This window comes from Grammomys surdaster, unplaced genomic scaffold, assembly GCF_004785775.1.
Source record: "Grammomys surdaster isolate TR1022 unplaced genomic scaffold, NIH_TR_1.0 143, whole genome shotgun sequence".
Taxonomy (NCBI): Eukaryota; Metazoa; Chordata; class Mammalia; order Rodentia; family Muridae; genus Grammomys; species Grammomys surdaster.
The window spans coordinates 7,009,974-7,018,875 of record NW_021604601.1 but is presented as its reverse complement, the minus strand read 5'-3'; positions in this window follow the sequence as shown (position 1 = coordinate 7,018,875).

Sequence of the window (8,902 nt, the reverse complement as noted above, 5' to 3'; positions counted from 1 at the left end):
CCCTCCTCCCTCCTCCCTCCTCCCTCCTCCCTCCTCCCTCCTCCCTCTTCTCTCTTCTCTCTCTCACACAACACAGAGAGAGAGACAGACAGAGTCAGAGAGACAGATACAGAGATGGAGAGAGGAAAAGGGGAGGGAGAGGAAGAGGAAGAGGGAGAGGGAAAAGTGAAAATAACTTGGGATAAGTAACATCTGTCTGTGTAGTTATTTTTCCACCATTCCTAATAATTTTAGGGGTAATTTGTCAATCCTTCCTTCCTTCTTTTTCCTTCTTTTTCATCATTTATTTAAATTTTATCTTTTTAAATTTTACTTTACGTATTTTTCTCTCTTTTTACCCTGCTGGTCCTTTGCATACATATTACAGCTTTCAGTTTGCTTTGTGGGATTCCTGAGTGTCTAACGAGAGCCTCTCTGCCTCTATATCTATTTTTGGTGCCTTTTCTTGGGTTCTTTGCCTACTGTTTGACTGCTTTGTCCTATTCCAGTGGTTAGTTTTGTCTTATCTTACTATATTTTTGTGTGATTATTCTTTAGAGGCCTGGTTTTTTTTCTAATGAGAACAGAAAGGGTGTGGGTCTGGGTGGAAGGGGAAGTGGGAAGGAATGGGGAGGGGCAGAGGGAGGTGAGTGAGTAATTGGGATGTATTATGTGACAAAAAAATACGTTCAATAAAAGAGAAAAAAGAGTGGGGATTCGATCTGAGTATACGGTACAGAAATGAAACCTTTGGAAGATGATTAAATTGTGTAAAGTCACTGTGGTGAAGGTCCTGTGGTTGAATCTTTGAAGTTCATATGAAAGGAGAGATACCCAAAGAAATAACCTACAATGCACTCACACAGGCACACACACTAATGCAAATATACACACACATACACACACACACACACACACACACACACACACACACACGCACGCACTCAGGGGTACGCACGCACGCACGCACGCAGGCGCAAACGCAAGAACACATACGCATGCTCCTTGTCTCTCAGCAGATGATTTCATATACCACATTAAGACTTCATATATAATTCCTTGAACTTGGTGAGCCAAAGCAAATTTGTTTTCATCAAGCCTTATACCGTCTGTAGTACAGTGTAATCAGCACCAGAAAACAGTCCACTGTAGGCAGAAAACCTGCTGCCATCTCGTGGGTGTGCCTGGGCATCCCGTGTAGGCTGTGGGTACTAAGGAATTTTCATTCTCAACGCCTTACCCACTACCGCTATTTTCTATGGCTTCTTCCTTTGGGCACCTGGAATTCTTCCTTTTCGTGGATTTGGTTATACCTTTCTCAATATTTGAATAAATTTTCTTGACCGTGTATTTTGAGTTGTAGCAAGGCCCCCTGAATCTATTAAGGCCATAGTCATGACGAGAGGTTTCAGAAAGTGGATTTCCACAGCTGAGTTCATACCACCCAGAACAAAATGGAGTCTAGAAGATACCTCCACGCAGATGCTGTAGTGATTATTGTAAAGATATTAAAGCTGTTTTCCCTTTTGGCCACTTCTTCCTAAATGATGACTCTGAGACTAATTATTTAGAAATAAATACCTAACCATAAGCTTTGGCATATTCCCCAACTAGCTCTTAACTTCTGTAACCCATTCGGATTCCTTTAATCCGACCTGCTTTTTCCTTCATGTCTTCTCCAGAGGCTCTCTCAGCGTCTAGCTCCAATTCCTTCCTGTCGCTCCCTGAGTCTCACTATTTCCCAGAATCCTCTCTCTTCCTCCCAGTGTCCCGCCTCTTATTTCCTGCTTCAGCTCATTGGCCATCAGCTTTGTTATTGACAGGTGATACTTAGAGAGGTTCTCTCTACAAGCTACAAACATCTGAACAAACGTTTGTTACCTAGAAGCCTGACTTCATGAAGTTTTTTTTTCTAAACCCCTTGGCTCATCCACTTCAATTTCTGGTAGCCGTTTCAAAGGATATGGAATTTCTGTTCTGGTGTGTTTTGACCTTGAGCATAGCATTTAAGCTTTCATCAACCCAACGACAAAGGTTTAGTGAAGTCCAGATCATGTGACTTTATGTGATCCAGACTGTAGCCTTTCAAGTATTTATTCCACGGGTTTGAAAGTGTTCCTCTGGGGTTCAGAAAACATGCTTTAGGTGTTTTAATTAGGAATATGTGTGCCTTCGTGGGTGTCAATAGGTGAGTGGGTTTGTAAGTGTATGTGTGAGTGTGTGTGTGTGTGTGTGTAAGTGGGTGAGTAGGTAGATACGTAAGTGGATGTGGTTGGGTGAGTATATAAGTGGTGGGTTAGAGGGTGTGTAACTGGGTGTATATGGTTGTGTAAGCAGCAGTGGGTTATAAGTGGATATAGATGAATTGGTGGGGGTGTGTACATGAGGGTAGATGGATGGGTATGTGCAAGTGGGTGTGGATGGGTAGGTATGTAAGTGGGTGTGTGCATAAGTATGTGTGCATAAGTGTGTGTGTGTGTGTGTTCTGTTTTATAAAAAGATAAGGAGAGAAGGAATGTGTTTGGTGGATATGCGGCAATGTGTGGGGGTAAGGGAGTGCCTCTGAAGGCCCATGCTGAGGCATCCCTTCCCCCTGAGGGACCAGCCACATAGTATAGAATAGAGTTTATTCAAGGCATGGGGAGGGGAGTTGAGAGGATAGTAGAGACAGAGAAAGACAGAGAAAGTAGAGAACTAGAGGCCGGCCATGAGCATGTAGAGAGAGAGGCGGGAGGGGAATGGAGAGACAGGGGAGCAAGAGCAAGAAGGCAAGAGAGTGAAGAGGGGCCAAGCAGTCCATTTGATACTGAACCAGACATACCTGGCTGTTGCCAGGTAACTGTGGAGGCAGAGCCTAGACAAAATGTTAACAGTGTGGATGGGTAGGTGTGTGTGGGTGTGTGTGTAAGTGGGTGTGGATAGGTAGATGTATAAATGAGTGGGGGTAGGTAGGTGTGTAAGTGGGTGTGTGTATAGGGTTGACAGGTGTATGAGCAGGGGTGAGTGTATAAGTGGGTTTGAGTTGATTTGGAAGTGGGTGTGGGTGGGTGGGTGGGTATGTAAGTGGTATGATCAGTGTGTGTGTGTGTGTGTGTGTGTGTGTATAAGTGGGTGTGGGTGAGTGAGTAGGTATGCTAGAGGGCAGAGAGACTATCAAGTTTACACAGCAAACTCTGTTACCCTCTGTACCACCCTAACAACCCTGATGAAGGTTTTAGTAATGTGACTTCACCCGTTTATTATTTGGTCGTTTATTCTGAAGGAGGCTTCAAATCTTCTTGCCTTTCTGTTTAAGTTACCTGCCTCCCAAAACTTAACACTCATCCCTTTTAAAAGGCATAAATTTTTAAAGAAGAAAAAATTATATTTTAAAACAATTTCTCTCTGTCATATATAAATCTTACCAAAACTTAAAGAAGAAGATACTTAAAAATTAAGTTCATACCTTAGCAATTATATTCATAGGCTGAGGAGAGCAAAGTTTTATAAATGGAAGACTTTTAAATAAATTATAATTAATTAACTATGCAAATATATCAAATAAATTTGGATACATAGTTAGATGACTAATTACAGTTCAGAAAGGTTAGAAATTTTAATACTATTTTTTTTAGCTTAGTTAATATAATATTATAATTGAGGTTGCTTTGATCATTGGGAATGTCAGAGACAATAATTTTTCAAGCTTGGCTGATTTTGAAATCATACAGTTATGAGTATTAACAGCTTAATATAAAATGTGGTGCTGTCCTCAAAGTTAAAAGAAATTATTTTTGTCATAATAAGCTATATTAATTTAATTAGTTATGTATAGGGTTATATTTTTCATTTGAAAATGAATGCAGAGTGGTAGCTGTTAGATCTGGTTCTTGAAAGAGAAAAATAAGTCTTTGATATTTCGAATAGTTTCATAAGAAAAACATTTGCACACGTAAATTGTATTATCTCATCTTATACTTTGTTACATATCCCATAATTTGTATTTTCATTAGGTAAGCATCCGCATGGGCTCAGCAATGAATTAGAGACTGCCGTTCTTGGAGTTAACTTTTATAGATTCTTTCCTGGGCCATTATGATGACTTGCTACTGTGTCTCTAACTTCTGAACTCATTTATTTCAACTTACCCTCCTCTCTGGCCCCCAGTCTTTAGCCATTGCCTTTTGTAGCCAGTACCTCCATGTTTCATGTTCTTACAGGACTTACGACGGTAGTGATCCAAAAATGGAGGTTCATGAGTCATATCGAGTTAATAGATTTGTTTCTTGGGTTCATGTTGTGATATTGATCTTGCACGTGTTATATTATGTTTTTCCCCAAAACTGAGCAGTGAATTCATTACACATCAAATTCTAGAACTCTGTCTTTCCTTCAAAAATTAAAAAGTAAGCATAAAGGTGTTCCACACTCCGAGAGCCAAGCAGGTCATGCCCCAGCAGGTGAGGGTGTTGGCACAGCTGCTCGCCAGGCAGCAGGTGCTTTGACCTCTTAGCTGACTGATGTGAATTTGGAGGTCTTGGTCTGTGGCCCCTGAATACAAGTCAAGATACAAATCTAATGTTTTTGTTTGTTTGTTTGTTTGTTTGTTTGTTTTCCCACAAGACTGTCGTGGATTATGGTTTCCAAAGATATGTCCACTGGGAACATCTGGAGATAATACTATTTGAGAAAAGAATCTATGCAGATACAATGAAGTCATCTCAATGTATGATAATTCTGGATTAAGGAAACTTTCAATATTATGAGCAACCCCACAAAAAAAAAAAGAAGACCCAGAGACATAGACAAAGATGCGGGTCATATGAAGGGACAGATAACAAAGCAAATGTTACGGCTTGAATTGCAAAAGTCCCTTAAAGGCCTGTATACTAAAAGTTTAGTCACTGGCCTGTGACACACGTGGGAATGGTCACAAGACATTTCTTGTGGTGACAAGAAATTAATCATCTCACAGCAAAACCAAAAGAAGAGAGTCACATACACACACACCACCACCACCACCATCATCATCACCATCAAAATAACAGGAACTAACAATTATTGGTCATTAATATCTCTCAACATTACTGGACTCAATTCACCAATAAAAAGACACAGGCTGCTTACAAGAAACATATCTCAGCAACAAAGATAGACATCACCTCTGAGTAAAAGACTGGAAAAAGGTTTGGATATGTTTTTAATTGAAATAGAACTTCAATTTATCAGTTTTTCCATTTCCTTTCCTGTGTTCTGTCCCTCCCCATTAGTCTTCTTCAAACCCTGTCCATGGCTCCTCACTCTCAAGTTGATAGTCTTTTTTCTTTGAATATTATTGTTACATACAGGGTGTGTGTGTGGGGGGGTTACAAATATATATGAATACCATCTGCTGAAAACAGTTTTTATGGTGGTATATATATGGTTTCAAAGCTGACCAATCTACTCTGTATTGGACAAACAGTAATAAGACTGGGGAAGGCTAATTCTCTTACCTGACTTTCTAGACTGCCCTATGACTTCCACATTTCTTGAAATTACAATAAGTATAAATGAATTAAATTGTGCACATGAGGCTCTACCTGCATCTCACTTCCTGAGTGAGAGTCTAGAGTTAAAAAAAAAATGCAAGGGCTACAGCTATGAGCAATAGGTTTTATAGCTCCTGTGTTCCAGTAATAATTAAATTGGCTGGGACAGTTGAGATCACTGTGGAAAGGAAGCAGGCATAAGAGCAGGCATCAGAAGGGGCTATAACACACTTGAGTGTACACATGATTATAGTAAATCTGATGCCCTTATTGAAGATTAATTTTTTTAATGCACTGTAACTTGGTTTTGTGCAACTTTAAACTTCTTCCTCTCGGCCTGAAGAATTGTTAAAATTATAAAAATATTATAAATAAATAATATAGTTTTATTTATTATAAATAAATAATCTAGTTTTAAATTACCTATCAGGAAGAAGGCATTTCTTCTGGCCAATTATCCTACAAAATCTTATTTCTCCATTGGGAAAGTTCACATTTTAGATAGAACTTTTCAAAACTTGACAGTAGACTTACATTCTCTCTGGAGAGCTATACTGCCAGAGAAGGACCACAGAGTAGCCGATAACTGGCCCTGTCTTTCCAGGGCACTGAAACACAGCTTAATGGCCTTGTCATTCTGAATACATCTTTTCTTTATTGGCTTAAGTTAATCAGCCAGTCCATCATAAAATCTCAGCATGCCAATCAAAGCAGGAGGTAATGGGGGGCGGGGGTGGGGGGGTGCCATCTGGTAGTTGTCACAAGACTCCTTTGCATCTACCTTTAAAATAGCACAGCCAGGCAGGACACCAGGGATTAGGGTTTGAGCACAATAGGCACAATCCTCAACTATGACTTATTCTCACTATCACAGATCTGAAATATTTGGCACCTAGGAGACCTTCCAAAATATCTCTTGTCCAGGACTTCGGAGAATAGTAGTAGCATCTCTCCTGTGAATGCCTCTCAGCCTTCATCACCTGGGCCAGGACTGTGCTCTTTGTCCATTGTATCATGCGTGTACACTCTAGATGGCAAAGATATGAAGACAGGTGTTGGGGATAGTACAATGGAAAAACACAGAGGATGGAATGCCGAGCAGGCACTAGTCCATGTCCTCTGTAATCAACCAGACAACCATACCCGGCTGCCTTGACTTCCCTGCCGATACACAAGCCCTAAGGCTTATCAATTATCAGTTCTTCCAAATCTCAGTTCTAGGCAATTTTCTTTCAAACTGTGGGCTCTGTGCATCGTCCCTAAGGAAAATGTTAATGCGTATTTTTCTGTATGTTTGTCCTGTGTCAAGGTGATGACAGTCTTAATGATAGTTGTATGCTTTTTCCTTTTTTTTTTTTTTGGAAAAAAATTATTACTTTTATTCAGCTTTCTAGTGGTCTTTGTCACCAAAATGGAGCCTTTAAATTTTAATAATACAAATCCTGAGTCAAATAGAATGATAACAAATTGTGCATGCGATGACAACAGAGAAATGAACGCATTCATCTTGGAAGACAAGTCCTAGCCAACCTGGTGAGTGACAACCCTGTCCTGCAGTACAGATCCACACTGCTTTCGTCAGCCAATATTTTCATACTTAGCTTTAAAAAAAAAAAACCTTTATTTGAGATTCCCTGTTGTCTTCTAAACCCTGATCAAACAGCCTCACAGTTTGGCAAACTCGCTTATAAAGCAATCAGATTAAAAGTAAACTTTCTGCCTTGTCTAAATGGATGGTGAAAACAGAATATTTCAATAGATGTTCATTTGCCTTCTTATTTGCTACCAGAAAATTCATGGCTGCTATTAAGAAATACATCTTTGCAGGCATGTGTGTGTGCGTGTTGGGGGCTGGGGGGTTGTGTTACCTCGCTTCTCCCTGTCTATTAAATCAGAGGAATGCAATTCATTGTCAGCTGATGGAGCTTCCCCAGTGGCAGCACACTGTGGAGGGAGGCTGAGGGATGAGTGAGCACGCAGCATGAAAGAGCAGCAGGACTGGATGGTTGGAAGTGCTCTCCTCATCACAAATATGTGTCTTCAATATTTAGTTGTTGTGGCAGGGAAACGCCAACAAATACATGAACTGTAAACCATCTGGCTTGAAATATGTTCAAATATGAATGTTCATCTTGAAAAATGAAATCTATGGAATTCTGGCATCCACGTTGACTTTTGAGAGAAGAACAGCTTGGGTGTGCAAAGGAGGGATTTCAAGACTAGCCTTCCTCAACTTTACATTTTTTCTGAACTGGGAAGTCAAAGAATTCACTGCCTGGAAAGGCAGGCTTACTTCCCTTTCGTTCTGAAACTTTAATGACAGCCAGTGGCTGCCAGAAACTCCCTGTCACCATGTTCTGTGTGGGGATCTGTACAGAACTGTCTCGTGTGCTAAAAAGCAGAGAACCAAATGCGTTTCTGTATTTATTATTTAGCATTAAGTGGCGTCTGATGTGTGCTGTACCCAGTAAGATTAAAGATGTGACTTCTGTCCTTAACGGCATGTCTAAGCAAAGCGGTTCAAACAGAGCCACTTAGTTTAGAGCAAGACATGATAAATTAGTCACTCTGTAGTCTTGTGCTGGGAACTTCAGGAAACCTAACATCAGGGATCTCCCAGCAACTTCAATAATAGTTATAGAGGCATGAATAATGGAAAGAAGAAGCTGGGTGCGAATGTAGGAAGGAGAGGAAGAGACACTGGTGAAGTTGAGTTGTTCTGGGCCCAGCGGAGCACAGAGAGAGTCTAATCTTTCGAGAGTGTAATCTTTCGAAGCCCAAGAGGCCTCGGGTTTTGCACCCACGCCTGCCATCTCCCCTCCTACATCTCAAGAAAGCCAGACCACACACCCACAGGATACAAAGGTGAAATGATCTCAGCACAATTGGAATTGTGACCACGAGATTAAGGGAAGAATCCTGACACAGGTGAAGGAAGGAACCTGGAACTTAGAATTCTGAACTAAACTGGCGATGCAAGTCGCTTCAAAATTGCAGTAAAAGAACTTCATGCTTCCTGAAATAAACACAGAATATATGCAATTCAGCAAAATTTGGGATATTATGATGGACAATTACATCTTATTTTAAAAATAGTTATATGTTTGTATATATCCTTTTAATTTTTTTCTATTCCACTTATCCTTTAAAGTAGGATTTATCCAATACATGATTTATGCAATATAATTACATAATTGCCACCGTAAATGGTCTTTAAATAATTGTGTAAGAATTGGGGACAGGCTGTGTTTATCTTTTTTTTTTTTAGTTTTCCATCCCTTTTCACCTGAATATTTAGAAGCTGATGTGTGGATTCAGAAAAAGGCTAGAAGATGTTTATCGCTTAGAAAATAACCTGGCAGTGCTATTCTTATGCTACACCAACAGCAACAGGGAACCTGGATTTTCTTGTG